Here is an 18,256-nt window from a genome sequence, read left to right as displayed (position 1 = left end):
AAAGAGTAATAAAAAGGTAACAAATGTTGCCTGATTAAATGGTTTGGGTAAATGAGAGAACCTTGCCTTTGGTTTAAAGCAGAATAGTAAAAAATTGTCATTAAGAAGGGTCAGTTTTTTCAGTTGAAAAAGCTGAGGTCCGGCTCACACCAATCTGTCACATTAATTTGCAGTAAAGATACAAGGGTCGTAGTAGGGGTAAAAATGCTAGGAGGGTTAGACAGTGCTTGGGAGGGATATTTAATGAAAGGGGCTATCCTCACAGTAGCAGTTTCTCCCTCCGCAAGGGAATCCTTAGGAGATGGGAACCCAAGCTTTTGGCACAGAGGATAAAGCAAGACCATGTTTTGTCTGCAGCATGGCTGAGCCAACAGGTATGCTCTAACCCTGCAATACTTCAGGTCCTTGCTCCAGCCCTTTGGCTCTTCCTACACACTGATTTTTCTTGCTCACTGGTCCCTGTCTGTGCCCAGACCCTGAGAGGCTGAGCCTGCAACACATCTCTCAGTAGGGCCTGACTTTTAAAAAAAAATTGTCCAACTGGTAATTTTAGCTCCACATCTGTCACTACACTGTATTTAATATGACATGGCATTTTTCAGACTGATTTCAGTATCTACCTGATAGCTTATTATCCACACTTGTTTCATCAGGAAAGCCTGTACTTCTGAGAAGAAACAGCTTATTTGGTTTGTATCCTGAAGAGAGCAACAGTGTTGTTGATGATGTTAGCCAAGCGAGGGAACATGCACCAGAGCATGGAACACAGCAAGGTCTCCCAGAGCTCCCAGAGGTACTGCTGCAGTATCTCCAGGATGCTGAGAAGAACCAAGTGAGCTGAGTTAATGCTGGACAATTTCTTGTGGAATATTAAAATGTCCCACTTAATTCAATATTCAGAGAGTTGTCATTTTGGGGAAAAGGAGGCTGAGGTGAGACCTTGTTGCTCTCTACAGCTAACTGAAAGGAGGTTGTAGCAAGGTGGGGGCTCGTCTCTTCTCCCTAGTAGTAAGCAACAGAACAAGAGGAAATGGAATCAAGTTGTGCCAGGGAAGGTTTAGATTGGATATTACAAGAAACTTCTTCACTGAAAGGGTAATGAAACTCTGGAATAGACTGCCCAGATTGGTGGCTGAATCACTGGAAGTGTTTAAAAAACATACAGATGTGGTGCTGAGAAACATGGTTTCATCACTGGACTTGGTAGAGTTAGGTTAGTGGTTGGTAGAGTTAGGTTATGCTGGGACTCAATGATCTTAAAGGTCTTTTCCAACCAGAACAATTCTGTGATTCTGTGATTTTAGGGCCTGGCAAAAGAAAGCTGGGAGAAGCACCAATAGTGTCTTGCTGTAAAGTGTGTTATGCTACTGATTTAATTTAAGGAGCCATTTGTACCTTAGGGAAAACAAAGATTACCTGCTTCCTATTTGTAGAAGAACATTAAAGACTATGAAGCACCAGATAGAAAATGAGGACTGGTGATTGCTCCTAACACATTAAGCATTGTAGAGCAAATGGCTACACACAGTGTGGCTGCACATTTTCTGTGGGTGTCAGTTACATGCACAGAGTATCTATTTTCATTAGATAACTGATAAATAAGTGCCAATCTGAATAAACTAATGGCCAGCTGATTACTCAAATGTGGAGTTTTGCAAGCAGATTTTTCTTCTGGTTCTTTATCCAAATAAGACGGAGGAAAAAAAAAATGCAGTAGAATTTTGTTGTAAAATAGAGGATGACTCTGAAATATTTCTCATACACTTTTCTCAATAGTTTAGCTTACAAAGAAGATTAGACAAACTGAAATCTATTACAAAAGATAAAAAACGTACGTCTGAGAAAGTAACTTCCCATACTAGCATCAGACTAACACAATAGTTTCCATTTACTACTACATATGAAGCCAAATCCTTATAATTTTCTTGTAGTTCTGCAAACTAACTCAACCACTTCAGAAATATCTTTGTCTTAATTAGGTTTACAGAAGACTATAATTAGTTTAAAATCACCATTTAAAAACTGAACCACATGGGGTTTTTTCACAATTTTAGAACTGGAAGGTTGTTAAAATTACAGTTCAACCACAGTTCTTTATTTTTTTCATTGCATCTCTGTGTAGTAAGGCCTCTAGCTTAGTAAACATTATGACTAAAGGCAGCTGTGTTTATTTCTTCTTTAAACTAGAACTCTCACAGTAGCAACTAGACTAAGAACATGTAAAATTCTTTCATTAGACAAAAAAAAAATAATCCTTGTTCTTTCTTAATAACACTTAGAAAATGTAGTGATTTCTTGGTAGCCTCAGCAGCTCATAAAAAAGAAGAAATCTATAGCATACTTCTGAGTATTTTCCAAGTTATTTCTATAAAGATGTAGAACAAGTAGCAGATTAACCACTAGCCATGAAATGCAGATGACTCAGTGGAGTTTATATAAATGCTGACAATCATTAATGTCTGTTGAATAGTAGGGCATACGTGTATAATCCACTTTATTGTACATGTAAAGGCACAAGCTAACACAACATAGGTTAATGTGTACTTCAAAGTTTTCATCATCATAGTTAATCTTGTCTTGATCCATCTTCTTCTGCTTAAAAGGTCTCAGGCACATTCCACCTAAAGCTCTTCTAATAGGAAACACCAGCTTAGGATAGTGAATTAAATATCTCATTGACTCACATGAGTTATTTCACTTTCAGTTTTCAGCAAATACTTGATTTCCATATGTATTTCGGATATACATGTCTGAGACACTGAGCAGAGCTGATACCTATCCATGATACCTGTCCAAAACGCTTCAGTTACCTGGCATTATGGAATTTTGCAGAAAATATACCACACAGCAGAATTATCAGAGAACATAATCCTTGCCACAAGGGTCTGTAGGATGCTTCAAAAAACACAGGCAGGACCTAGCACTCTCCTTTGAATGTTGGAGTTTCTGTTTATTTTTATAGCAATGCAGTGCTTCTGTATAATGTATTCACTACATTTTTCCAAATACTATTTTAAACATTATAGAGTGGTCATTTTGCAGGTATTTTAAAGCTTTTACATTTGTTATGCTCTTATTCAGATGAAACTGTGCTTAATTTTTGGCAAATAGTTTTTTTGTCATTCTGGTCCACCAAGAATAAGGGGCAATGACTTGCTGTAGTGTCCACGAACTGGACAAGCTTACACAGTTTAAATACTTCTTTGTTTTTTACTTCCTTGCAGAGTAAATCAGCATTTTGGAGGGTGACTGCCAGCCCTCTCTTACCCCTAGCCCTGGAGGATGGACATCCGATTTGCCCATCTCTGTGCTAGGCTACAAGTTTCTGCCCATCACCCTGTCTGGAGGCGGCGGGTTGGAAGCAGATAATTTTACAGCCTCAGGTCCTTTTATCTTCCATGCACACACAGGATGGTTTTACACCTGAGTTTAGCTCTGAATAGGCCAAACTGTCAGCCTGTGTCAAGCTTGTCCTTTTGAGAAGTGCAGGGTCTGGAAGGTACCACCTTGTCCACTGTCAAAATGCAGCCCCTCTGTCACTGCAGCTGGTCAGCATGCAAAAAAAGCACAACAAATGCAGCCACTTCTGGTGGGAGCAAGCAGCAAAGGTGGGCTCTTGGGACCCCTGCAGTCAGAAGCTCTTTGACTTCAGCATGGTCAGGATTTCAGCTATCAACGGATTAGATGATTTGTAGGAAGTGTAATTAGCTCTGAAGCACCTCTAATACTTGCAATTCTTTTCTAACATCATCTTCTGACACTCACTCTCTTGATCTAGAGGAAAGCAGTACCTTGACAGCCAGCTCTGTGGCATGTAGCAGAAGGTGCTGCACCAGCCCTGAGGTTCTGCAGCCCAGCCCTGCTTCACTGCACACAGTACTTGCAGCAGAAGGCTTGGCTGGAGCTGGTAATACTGCAAGCAGACATCAGCTCCTAATCCCAGGGCAGTGTCCTCACATCCACTTGACTTGAATTTTAAGAAACTTTCATAGGCTTAATTTGTATTGGTGCAGGACTGAGAAATAAAAGCATCAGAAAGCTCTCTGGTCTTTGTTAGTGCCCACCCAAATCAACCCTCCTCCTGTGCTTCAGCTGTTCCTTCTTAGCAGGCAATTAACTCCATGAAGCATGAAAGCCTGACTTCATGTCCTGCCATAGTGTCCCTGACTCACTCTTCCCTAAATCCGTCCAGGTAACTCTGCTTTGAGATTTTATTTTTTTAAGCTGCATATGTAAAATATCCTCTACAGAAAAGTAAATGTTTTGAGGCAGAAAGTTAACTACAAAGTAGAACTATGTTTTCTTTTATTAACAGCCTAGTAGGTTTAATTCCATGTTGTTATTAATCTCTGACGTGTGTCTCATTGATAAAAAGTATTATCTTTATAGACATATGGCAGTAAAAATTGGATGAATATGAAGTATGATATAGGTACAAACATGAGAGGGAAAACATAGAAGAGAATGAGGTACCAAGGAGAGACAGACTCATGCATTAGAAACAAGTAAGAAAATGAGAGGAACGGTGGTTTAATCTAACAAATTTATAAACACTAGTTATTACAATGCTTAGATGAATATATGTGAGAAGCAAAAATTTAGGAATAATTGTAATTATATTTCAAAAGCTATTTAATTGTATCAGCAGATTTCTCCAGCTACTAAGTAATGAAGGATAAAGTATATCCCAACTGCTTCCAATATTACGTCTATTTACAAATTTAAGAACTTAATTGCACAGTCCTGGGTCAGCTTGTCTCTTTTAAAAAATAATGGCATCCAAAGTGAAAATGAAACAAAATATTCCAGGTTGTTGCCACAAGGCAGAATATTTTAATAATTTCTTATGTAAAAGACAGTCTCAGCTTGGTACCTCTTTTTCTTGCTTCTAAATTGAAACTCTTGTAGTCAATAAAAATAGCTCATTTTCCAGGTCATAGACCAGCAACTGATCTATAGATTTCAAATATCCAGCCTACTGTAAGGGCTGCGCTTCCACTTTTTCTGTACAAATTTAAGTTGTCCTTGGCTGCAAAAAAAAGCCGAATATTTACATTCATATGAAATAATTTTCTGTGCACTTAATTCTTTTCTACCCCTCTAATTTGGCTCACAGTCTGAACCAAGGGGGTCTTTTCTGAGGCCTTGAAGAGGCACCTGCCTTTCTCTATGGGCTTTACAGGGAACTTGAAAAAGCTGAAATTGGCAAATCAGTGTTGTCAAGCCACATTGGTTTAACTGTTTGGTTACTTATCTGCTTTGCCCTAAAAGCACTACTCACAGGTAGAAGACTTCCGGAAATCATTACATGTAAAATTGGGATAGAGAATCTGGCTGAAAATTAATGACCCTGTGCTCTCACAGGCTGCCCAGAAGTAGAGGCACCATCACACCTCTTCCTTTGCTGCTTCAGAGCACTGTGAGAGAGGGAAAACACCTTCACAAAAAGCATGTGGTAGGTGTTTCGGCCAGCTGAAGAGACTATCACAAGCCCCAGTGTGACTTGAAAAATAGGCTGGCCCTAAAATGAGGGCACTTGCCACTGGCTGAAAGGCCAGCACATGACACCTTTAATTTCCCTCCACATCCAAGTGCTGCAAGCACACTCACATGCCAATTCCTATCTTTTATCTCAGTGCACAGCTTAAAAACACCAGTCTGCAGTTGTGAATAGAGGACTTTTCCTTGGTAAATGAGTGTCCTCAGCATAATGGGATATTGCAGCGTTGTTGATGCAAGATGGGCTTTTTCTCCTTCTAGTCCTTCAGCCAAATTCTTGAAAATACTCGAAGTGGAAGATACCTGCAGAAAATCAGACATCTCCCAACTATCCTTTTCCCCACTTAGCAGAAAAAATATAAGTGCAGTAAACTAAAAACATACTAAAGAAGCCAGCAGTACCTGTGGGAACATCTGCTGTCCTTTGAGCCACCCTGTCTCCTGCTGGTGGTTGTGTCTATGCTGTGCATTTCAGCTTTTACCTCTGATCTCTTCCAATGTCAGATAAGAAGTGTTGGCATTACCCAACAGAATTTGGTTGATTTTCCCTCATTTCCTCTCAGCTCCGAAGGGCCGGGCCCCGCGGTCTGAGCGCAGGGAGTCTGGGTGGTCAAGTGACACTGCCCTGCGTGATAACCCTGCCCTTTCACATGGTTCTGCTCGGCTGCCCCTCTCCGTGCCAGGTTCTACCCACCTGCTTTCCAGGTAATTGTCGTGAGGAGTGAGAAACAAATTTGTGACTTGATGAGGCTGAAACTGAGGGAATTTGGACGCACAGTAACTCTGTTTGGGTGGAGGTTTTTATTGAGGGCCCACCTTTCCAGGAGGAGGTGTGAGGAGAAGCTGCATCTGTCACAGGCGGCTCTGGGGCTGGTGAGTGGTCAGGTTTAAAGTTCTTCTTCTCCCCTCACCTTTGCCCTACCCTCACCTCACTGTCACAGGCAAAACAATGCAGGAAGAGAGAACTGACTCACTTTGCTGCAGTTAATGAACAAATGTGGTCCCATGAGTAAGCTGTGTGAGACCACTTCTGTCCCCAGGTACCTGATGGCTGGCTGTGATGGACTCTGTCCCAGGGGCTTGTGAAGTGTCTGGGACAAAGAAAAATCTCCTCCAGAAATGAAGCTGGGTCTGGGGGGAGAAAAGGGCCAGGTGGGCTCCAACTGTAACTTAGATCAAACCAACTTTGATCACCTGGTTATGCTGGACAGAAGTGTAGTTACAATCTGTACATGTTTGAGAAACATAATTTCTGCATTTTAAAGCTGAAGACCTGGCATTAATTTTGGCATAACAGGTTTTGTTGAAAACTTTACCAAAATTAAAAAGAACCAAAATGCACAAGTTTAAAGGGCTAAATAATCCCAAAAGAAAACACATTAATTCTAACATGATAATTTGGTTGACCAGAAGTTAAACTGTGGGTCAACGTATATATTTTGTTTTCACTATAAAAATTCATTTCAGGTCAACTTAGAGGTAAATATACTTTCTCAGTTGGACTGTCAGGATATAGTAGCTGTGATCCAGTGTCTGGTGCTTATTTTAATTCCCTCATGCACACAAACCAAATATTGTCTCCAAAAGTATGTGCAGGTCAGGGACCAGTCTTCTTAATCCTGTAGACCTCTTGTAATGGTTTGGCCACATCGTACCTGTCTAGAAAACAGACAAGCACCTGTCACCAGCCACTGACTGACACAGGGTATGAGGACCTGCTGGGGCAGTGCAAGAAAAGGCAATCTACTGCTTCCTCCCATTCCAGCTCACCCTAAATGCACCCCCCTGCTTGGGTACCCCCTGGCTGGGAGGTGTAGAGCCAATACCTGAGTGCTGCTCTGGGGGTGCTCCCTGAGAAATGGCTGTATCCAGAGTGCTGCTTTGCAGCAGCAGTGACAGACCAGGATTCCATTTGGCATTTGCCTCTTGGGCCCTGCCTAGCTCCTGAGGTCAACACATTTGTTAGATGTTGTAAATGGCATTGAAACAGATGGACATTAGTTCAGGCAGCCACGACATTCTGTAAATTACGTGGCTCATAAACTTGGTCCAAGTCTATTTGCAGTTGGGGAATTTTGCCACGAACTTGGGCAGGGACTGGATCAAACTCAGCTTGTGTGGGTGTAGAGGAGCAGGATTTACAGCTACCTTCCTCCAACACTTACCTGTCAGTAACTAAGGCTACAGGGATATTTTATCACCAGCTCACCACTGCACTAGGTTAATTTTCAAGACAAGTCAAGATGAGAGAGCATCCAATATCACCCAGCTGGAAAGATGAATTAAAGAGGAGTTGCCACCAGCTGCATCTGGCCTCTGAATTTCATCTGGGACTAGACCAGGACCGTCCTGTGACGTGCAGAATTGTCACCTCTCCCCCTTCTTCAGCCCCCGGGCAATTCACACCTCTGCCCAGCTGCCTTGCTCATACATCCATCCCTCTCTTCTCCCTTCCCAGCCCCTGAGGGCACAATCCAACATAGGAGGGCTGTTAGCTCCATGTCCTGTTGTATGTACTTAAAGTCTTGTAATATCTACATAAACAAATTATTAATGTGCCAGCACATAGTGTGGTGATAATATGTACACCAAACAAGCTGACAAATTTGAAATGAACATAAAAGATTGAGTCTGTTTCTCCCATCCTTGTTTTTAAGGGGTTAGGATGAGCCCCCAGGCTGCTCCTTCAGTACAGCAGTGGGGAGTGAGTCTGAACTCACCCCCTTCTCTTCCTCTTCCTGTTTTACTTCATTACCTTCAGAATCCAGTCACAAGTGGATTTCTTCTTCTGTCCTTTCTCACAGTACTCAAATTGGATAATCTTTTTTAGGAATTTTTTGCCATGTTTTGAAACATTTAACAATTCAGTAGGAGGCAACTAACAATATGTTTAACACAGGGTAGCAGTACTCTGGGGAGCTGGCTGTTCAGAAGGTCAGTCCTTTGCTACAGGAGGGTAATCAGTACATTTCCATACATTTGTTATGACACTCATTGCCTGAGATCTTTACAACTCTCTTAATAGACTGCATTTCTAGGAATTAACTACGTGTTGATTCACAACACTGACACAGTCTTGAAAAGTGTCACTGAAAGGAGCTACAGGTAGTCAAAGACCAACCCAGGGATGCTGCCTTGAGTCACCGAAAAAAATAGTGGGAGGGAGTGAAGGAGGGTCCCTGGTCCATCCCTCTGCTCAAAGCAGAATCAGCTCTTCTTTGTTTTATATTCATCCACCCTGTTCTGAAGACCTCCAGCACCCCAGTGTCTCCCAAGGTAAACTTTATTACCCTTACCACTGGAAAGCTATTTCTAATTTTATTTTCTGCTAGAGTTTGATCAAATTATTTCTTTTCTGAAGCTTCATGACAACAGAGAAAAAAATTCCTTCCTCTCTACAGCAAACTTGTACATATTAGAGGACTTTCATAAAAAAAATTGAATTTTTTTTTTAGGCAAATGGTTCAACTTCCAGTATTTCATTGCAGAATGTACATTTTTAGATTGCAAATAATTATTGTTACTGTTGTCTTAATGTCTTCCTGGAAGTGTGATGCCTAAAAATCTATTATGTACCAATTGAGGTTGTACCAGTCATTGCTTGCGACCAGATCAAAGGGATGACTCAGGCTATGGTGAAAGCCATTTTTCCACTCATATATTCCAGAATTACTACATCCTTTTTCCCTCTGACAGAACATTGTTGACTAATAATTGAGCCCCTTTCTTGAAAGGCTGCTGCCTAGCCCACCCCCGCTCTATGACTGTGGTTAGTCCTGCTTGAAGTAACACTTTTCACTTGACTTTACTGAGCTTCAGACTATTTATTCAGACTATTTTCCCAGTTTGTCAAGATTGATTTTAATTCAGCTGACCCCCTTCTTCTGCTCTTCCCAGACTTCTGCCTCTCCTTGCATCACACCATCTAGGCACTTGATAGACATAGTCTGTATTTCACTGTCCAAGTCATTAGTGGGAAGCTGAACAAAATCAAGTCTGTGACAGGCTCCTGCAGAGCCACTCTCTTCGTGACCTTCAAAACACTCTCTGGGCACATTTGTTAAGCAGTTTTGTACCAAGAGTATCTCTTGCCTTTTGAGCACTTTATTGGAGTGTGCTAGTTTTCAGGTTTCATTAGAGAAACTCATATCAGAGACATGATTGTGTTTCTGAAGGTCCCAACCACTGAACAAGGAACAAGTGGGGAGACCTCTTCCTCTGTGAGCCTTTCTTGATCTTCAGCCTATTTTGTCTGTTGTTTTTTTTTATCTTCCTGAGACAATTCTTCAATGGAATTAACTTGGGGTTAGTTCACATTCAGTGACTATGCAGTCAGCAGAGATGATAGACAACAGCCAGCATCTCATGCATGGTCCTGGGCATTGAAACTAGGGACAAGTCACCAAAAACTAGAATCTACCCTTAGTTTTCTAAATTTCTGCTTACAGAACTACTGAGGACAGTAAGGAACTTGAGGTAGGCTCATAGCAGATGAAACAGTAAGAGACCTTTGTCTCCTTGCTGGGTCTTACTGTAAGGCAGCTAAGAGCACAGTCATTTCCATTTGGTTATTTTATGGCACTGAGATAAATCCTGGAGCTAATGACTGCACACAGTCATTGTCCTGCAGAAGAGGCAAAAGACAACAAAGAAACAAAGTGCTGGAGTCCTTGCTGCGTGGAGGAACAGAAATCCTGCAATTGCTGCAGGGCAAAGCCTGGCTCCATAACGCTGTCCCTTCCTCTCTAAATATTAATGTGCCAGGTAATGGAGCACAACCATTTGTCAGCTACCCCTGAGAAACTACTCAAGCAGAGCAGCCTTGTAGGAAATGTGTTATCAGTGAGAGCCCTGCAGAGATGCTGTTGACATCCATGAGGTCAAGACATGCCCCACTTCTGAGGATCTCCTTCCTGTCAGAACCAAGACAGCCAGAGATAAAATGAAACCACTAACCATCTTACTGTAGTGCCTTATTGGATCCATTTGAAAAAAGATATCCTGGCATAGGCTAACGCCTGCAACAAGGTGTTTTCCTGGAGCAGGAGAGCTCTCAGATTAATTTAATGCATCACTCCTGTCACTATATCTGTGGTACCTCTTTGGACTGAGCTGACACCCTGGTCCAGCTGGATGGTCTATCCACCTCACTGAAGACCAGCATGCTGCCCACATCCACACTGCATAGTACTTTGACCAGGTCTCTTTGAGGTACCGTGGGGTACTCCTGGGTCATAATTACTACTTTTTCAACACTTCTTGGTCAAAAGTGCAGAAGTTAGGAGAGATCTCTGTTACAGCCTGCAGAATGATGTCTGGTATTATGAATGGCACTAGGATGTTTTTTGGTACCTGAAGAAGAGTAGGGGTATTTTTAAAGTTTCAAGGTCCCCCAAGATGCAGAAATCAAACTTGGTGCAGTCTGTATCTATGCTGTTTGCTTGGATCAGATTCTGTGATGACCTGTCCTGTCAGATGTGCCCGGTTTCCAATTGAAAAGAATTAGTTGGCACACTCGAGAAAGAAGCCTGGGAGCAAGCGAAGCTGCCTACAATGTGGACAAAGAGCCAGACTTTCTGTTTGGGAAATATGAAGGTCAGTGATTAACAGCTACAATTTATTAGAGATTTCGACCAGAGTTAATGCAAGAAAATTGCATTCAAGAACTGTAATAGATCAGTAATTTCAGCTGCATTGCAACTGTGGCATCTACAATCAGACCAAATCACTGCAAGGTTTTCTGAGTTTGATTATTTTTATCTCTTTTTTCATAATGACTGTAGCTGAACTAGCTGAAGAAAAGTGTTTGGAAATTGTCATCTGTAGAAGATAAAGTCTCTCACAGTGATAAATAAAAAGCAGGCTGTTTCAGAAGCAATGGCAAAGGAGTGAGATGATCTGTGCATACCACTTGGGTTGCCAGTGTCATATCAACAATACGTGCTTTGCTTGTAGATGTTCCTGCAGCACCAACTCATAAAAACATGACACTGTGAATTAAGAAAAATGGCAGAGGGAGAAATGAATCAATGCAAATTGAACTGTATTATGCACAAATAAGGCACTAAGTTAAGTGTGTACATCAGCTGACATTTTTGAGCACCACCGTTAATTGTACATAATTTGTATTTCACTTTTATGTGATCATTTCTTTCAACTACTGACATCTACTGAAATTTTAGTAAATGTGTTGAAGTTAAAGGACAGAGTGAGATATGGAGGCACTTGTGCTATTTCATAACCCCACCATTTATCATTTGCCTGTTGGATACTAATTCCTGGGGGGGTTGTGGGGTCTGTAGGCTACAAATAGGAATTTATTGTATTTTTATCCAAAGTTATTAGAGAAAACAATCCAATGATGGTCTTGCAGTGTAAATATTTCTATTGAAGTCTCTGTTCAGAACCGTCGCAAATCTCACTGAGCAGTAAGAACTTACTTAAGACACTTCACATTTTATGAATGTCATCCTCACCAACTCTCATCAGAATCACTATTAATAAGATTTAATTCTTATTCTCCTAAATTTAATATAGACAGGCTTGTCTGGAGTAGCTGCCCCAAATGTTTGTGCCATAGCCATAGAATAAGGGATAGGGATTGTATGCAGAAAGAAATGTGTTGCAGGAGATTCTTAACTCACCTAGGTCTGTTCTACTCCCAGGGGTGACATCAGTATTCACTGCAGAAGAGAAGTGCACTATCCCACTTCTTCCACAAAGGACAGCCTTATCAGACCAGTCTCTGGGAATCCTCTTTGCAGGCGATATACAGAGTTGGTGTCCTGATCTAGAGTCATGGAATGGTTTGGGTCCGAAGGGACCTTAATGATCACCTACTTCTAACTTCCATGCCATGGGCAGAGATTGGCTGGTTTCTTGGAGCTTTCTTCAGTGAGGATAATTTATCAGCACAGTGGTAGAAGTCATGCATCTGGCAACTGGTGAAAGGAAATAGAGCAGCTCTGAATTATCTGTATCCCAAAATCAAGTTCCTTGAAAGATAAACAGAATTGCCTGAAAGCTTCCTATGTTATTTCCACAGTCTCTCTTGATAAGAAGGAAAGACTGGTGAAAGGGAAAAATCATCACGTGAGACAAAGTCCTGCGACAAGTCTCTTCCATGCTTTCAGATCTCAAGCAGGCAGTGTTACAGCTTTTATTGCTAGAAGGCTTGGCCTCAGCTTGTTGCCAGTGCAATACGAAGAGCAGTGGTTCATCTGCATGGGAAAATGTGCTGGACTGGCTTTAGCAGAGTGAGCTGTTTGGCAGGGACTGCTGAGGAGTCACTTCCCATGGCAGGCACTGCCCCTCAGCACAGAAGCACCTGGGGAGCTCTGCTGGGGCATTCTGGCATGTGTGCAGTCCTCAACCACACTGCCTCATCACTCTTTATAGACTGTCTTAAAACAGCTGTGGTCTTCAGCTAACTATTTTACTACTTTTTCATTTCTCAGAGCAGCAAAAGCATGTTCACATAAGTCCCAAACATTTGTACTTTCTTCCAGAACCGTTTCATCACCAGGACAGAGGAGGATGGGTTAGAAAATAGAAGTCCATCATTCAGGCAGTGTAGAAATGTGAGAAAATGCAGATTTACTGATAGACAAGTATATAAAATAATAAAAGTACCTAGGGCAATGGGGCAAATAATATATACCTATTCTTATACTCCCTGTCCTGCATGTTAGTTTAACACTTGTGCAGAGGGTATCTTTTGGCTGCTATATAATGAAAATCTTTTACAATTGTAGTTCCCCATGCATGTCAGATGCCAGTAGTATGCTAACTCCTGTTACTTGTAGTGGAAAATTAAGTGTTTTAGAAACAAATGTTCCCTAGTTGTGTGGCTTTCAAGCTCTTTTGAGTCCTCAGCCTCTAAAAGTTTTCCATGGAAGGTGACAATCCCTTTAGAAATTTCACATACTGGAAAGCAATACATTAACTCATTCTTTTCAGTTAACAGTCACAGACCTTATTTTCCAAAGCTGCAGATCACAGGATGAAGGAGAGTAGTCTAGAGGGCTGGGATTAAGCAATCTGTGCTCAGATTATGCAAGTGGGGTATCTGAATGTCTTTGGAAGTCTTGACAGGAGGCATCAAATAGAGTGAGAACAATGCAACTGTTGCAGAGTAGTGGAAGAACTGTAGGTTGCCATCCTTGCTTGACTTGAGACTTTTCTGCACCCTGGGAAAATAGCCTTTGCTCTGTTCATGCAGTGTGAATTTACAGAACAGATTTTTTTCATCTTTATTTGTAATGCAGGAATTTCAGCAGCAACAGACATAGGCTTTTGAAGGTATGTATCCCTTTTCCTCTGACACTAATCTCAGACCCAATTTCTTGCTCCAAGGTGCAGTGTAAAATCTATTCACCTATGTCCTTCAGTGTTGTAATGTACAGTGCCATGACCTGCAGCCATTCTGTCTTTTCAGTGAAAAGCAAAGTCTGTAGTTCTTCCAGCTACAGCACTTGGCTTTCCATTAATGGCTGAATCTTTAGTTAGGCTGGTCAGGTAGAAAGCTGATAGTACAGATATTATAAGTCTAAGGCATTAGCACATTAAAGACAGTATCCTGTGGCTTTCTACAGGGCACATGTTCTACCTAGAATTGTTTTCTGCTTGGCAGTTAGCCTGGCAAAGTCAGAGAAAATATTTCTATTTATTTGGGCTCTGGCTTGCTGTTTTCCTTCCTTAACTGTACTGCAACATGAGTTTGCTACAAATAACTTGATACTTAAATTTACCCTCCTTAGAGCCATGGGCTGCAGTGTAGTTGAGGGCTTCTCTCAGTGTTTCTCCTGGAGGCAGAAGAGCAAGCAGCATTCACAAATTTTCAAAATCACTGAGACTCAACCACCTCATCAGCCTGTCCTCGGGTGGTCCATCTTCCCTTACCAGGCCATCTGGGCTGAGAACCTCTCCTGCCTCTCATCTGCACCTCAGCCTCTCTGTGCTCTGACCAACATAGCCCCAGGGCCAAGGATTTGCAAGAGCTGCAGGAGAACCCACCCACACTATTGCTTTGGCATTATCCCTCCCAGCAGTGATTAACTCCTGAATATCGAGGCAAATATCATGTCAAGAAATTGCTTGTACAAGTGGTCTTGCTATTCTTTATAGCTTATGGACTTCAAAATCATGTGCCAGTGTTTGTACACCCACTTCTTGCCCCAACCCCCCACAAAATAATAATAAACAACAAAAATACCCCCACGGGGTTTATGTAATTTGAGATGGGGCTTCCTTTGGTGCACAGGTCTGGGTCTGCAGTTCTGCTGGCACTGAATGGTGCTGTAACAGCTGTTCAATAGCTGAATTTGTTTCCTAGTTCCTCACAGCACATAGGCATCATCAGTGAAATATTCTGCTGTACTTTATTGACATGATGCAGTTTTGCACTTGGTCCATCTCCCATTGCAGCATCCATTTAGTCAAGAATGGCTGTCTTCAGTAATGGAGAGGGTGTCTCTCTGGATGACATGCTGCACCACAGAGTGAGACCCCAGAGGATACCATGTGCCAGGGTGTCAAAGCTGCATGATTCTCTGGTTTATCTAAGCTTTACTAAACAATATTTTATTAAACACAGGGTTAAGAATTGAACTACAAACCACTTTATCAAGAGCACTAAACAGAGTCAGTGGACTATGCTCCAGGAAGGTTTTGAGGCCTCCTTGAGCTCTGTAGGGCTCTTCCTTAGTGCTCTGCCTCTTTTGCAGCAGACCAGCTCCAGAATGGGGTCACCCATTGATACTGTGCTTCTTGTGGATTTAGCTTCAACCTGGACCACCTCACATTAAAGGAAAGAACAGCTGCTTCTTAGATTGAGGATACCAGTATCACTGTAGTGGAGTTTTAATTAAATTTGTACATTTAAAAGGAACCTTAATCACTTTCAAAAATGTCATATCAAGTTATGAAGATGGTTAAGATGTAAATGTACATACATTTTGTGGGAAAGGGGCAAGAGAGAGGCATGAAAAGGTGGAGCACGGTACTGGTGCAGAGGCAGCACCGTGGGGTGTTGATGGGAAGGCAGCGTCCTGTGGGGATGACAGCTCCTGGGAGCTGTATGGGACTGCACAGCAGCACAGGAGGTGCCAGTTGCAAACGCAAGATCACGGTGTCAGCATGCTGCTACAACACCTCCTCCTTTAGATTGGTGATTCTCACTGTGTGGAGTCCTCTTTTGGAGGTTTTGTGATGACGAGCAGAAAAATCATAGAATCATTTGAGTTGGAAAAGACCTTTGGGATCACTGAATCCATCCATCATCCCTACTCTAAAAAGTTCTCCCCTAAACCATATCCACCAACACCACATCCAAACGACCCTTAAACACATCCAGGGATGGTGACTCAACCACCTCCTTGGGCAGCCTGTTCCAGTCTCTAACCACTCTTTCTGTTAATTTTTTTTCCTGATGTCCAGTCTAAACCTCCCCTGTTACAGCTTGAACCCATTCCCTTTTGTTCTGTCGCTAATTACCTGTGAGAAGAGACCAGCACCAATCCTTCTAAAATGTCCTTTCAGGTAGCTGTGAAGACTGATGAGGTCTCCCCTCAGCCTCCTCTTCCTCAGACTAAACATTCCCAGCTCCTTCAAGCTTTCTTTTTAAGATTTATTCTCTAGGCCCTTCACCAGCTTCGTTGCTCTAGAACACCAAAAGGAACTAGTATTTTTGTAAAGAACAGACACTCTGGCTGCTGCCAGAATTCCCTCTTGCTTTGCGGTTTCCTTTTTCGTTCCTTGAGCACAGCTGGGACTCTGCTACTCAGTCACACAAATCTGTTCAAGCGCTCCATCTCTCAGGGAGACTCCATGCAGCTCTGGGTGAAACAGGCTTCAGCAAAGCCCAGCCTTCAGACACTCCTGTGGGAGCACTCAAAAATAGCTTCACTTAGGTAAGGAAACTACCTTATTCTCACATCTTCTTCTTCCCTTTCCTTACAGAGCTCCTAGCTGGGCTCTGCCCAGGTGCCTGGCATAGGCACTTGTATCAAATCCTGCTGCAAACTTAAATGATATTAAAAAATCTAATTTCAGCCACAAGCTTTCTGGCCACTGCTGCTTTCACAGTATCGTTTTCTTTCTCTGCTACTGGTGTCAGGCTGGGCAGCACTTCAGAGGGTGGAGGGAAAATTGAGCAGACAGGTGTTAGATTTTGGGAGACGGAGGCCATGGGCAAGAGGAGATGTGAGGATTAAAATACAATTTTTTTTTGGTATCTGTTGTTTCTTATTTCATGTCCTTTATTTAATGTCTTCGGTATTTCATGGCCCTTTAAAAATTGTTGCCATTATATAGTCTGTGTTGTCCTGGAAAGTGCCCTGACTGCTTTCCTGCTTTCACTGCTGTGCCAGAGGGATAAGTGCTGCTGAAATTAAAAGACAGAATAAAACATAAAAAATTAAGCCTGTCTGAGGAGAACAAAGCAACTAAATCTGTCTTGTAAAGACAAGGTGAAGGGATACCAGATGGCAGATTTACACTTATATGCTAGTGTTGAGCATTGCCTCAAATAGGGTCTGGTGATGGAACTGGGTGTTTTATGTTACAAAAACTAACAGAACGCATCTCATCATGAAAAAATCTAGCAGGAGACATGGAAAGTTACAACTAAACATTCTCTTTATTGGGGCCTTGTTCCAAAATGGCACAAGTGATAAACGCTCACAGTGCCATCAGTGCTGCTAATGAAAAGATCCACAGTAACATTTACACTTTTGTTTGGATTTAGATTAACACCACAGATAAAATACTTTGGTCAAACACAAGAACAGGTTGCTATGCTGCTCCTTCCTGGCTGCAGTAAGTACAGTAATGTGGAAAAAAAAAAAGCTGGTTCTCCTGGAACACCAAATGTAAGTCTTGGATTGGCACATACAGCTAATAAATACATTGTTTGCACTTAGCACTTTAAAACGGAATTGCACATGCAAGATGTAACCAGGCTACTGATCACCTTCATCATTGTCCCTGTACTACTTTTACTTTTTAGCTCTTTCCTTGCCTTTTTTTTTTTTTTTTTTGCCAGCAAGAAAGAAGAATACAATTTGCTGTTCTACTCAGTATTTCAGTGACTAGTCTGCTGATTTTGACTCACTCAGCAAAGGTAGAATCGGTATCTCCTCTGTAGCTTGACTTGCAACACTACACATCGTAGGCAGCAAGAGAAATCCACTGAAGTGAGGTGAAAGGTCTGCCCCAAAGCAGACGACGAGAGGTTAATACCAAGCAAAGATACATAGTAGAGGGACTGGTGTGAATGCAGTTCTTACAATATCAAGAGTCAATATTACTACCGCACAAATAATGACATATCAATAATATATTGTACAAGCTTATACAGCAACACATGTTGATTTGCAACATTGTACAGCTTAAATCTAAAGTGCACAGCCTCAATCTGAGGTGACAAAACAGTACTATCAATATAATAAAGGCAACACAATTACAGACACAATTTATTTCCTCTTACTTCATGTTCTCATGATATTACATTGAATCAATACTCCATTTATCTATTTTAGATTAAATTAAAACCACATTGCACTTTTTTTTCTCTTCAAGTATTTTAGAGACAGCAAAACAATATTGCTTTACAAATAAAAGTTGGCTGTTCAGGCAAGGTTAAAACCAAAACTTTAGTAGGGTTATAAGTAGACAGGCCTGAGCCACAGAACTCTTACCAACACTTCCAGATGTTGGGGGAAGAGGTGATAAATGTCAGTTTCCATGCCAGAGTCAC

The sequence above is a fragment of the Chaetura pelagica genome, unplaced genomic scaffold (assembly GCF_000747805.2).
Source record: "Chaetura pelagica isolate M959 unplaced genomic scaffold, ChaPel_1.0 scaffold17, whole genome shotgun sequence".
NCBI lineage: Eukaryota > Metazoa > Chordata > Aves > Apodiformes > Apodidae > Chaetura > Chaetura pelagica.
Note: the sequence above shows the minus strand (reverse complement) of the source record.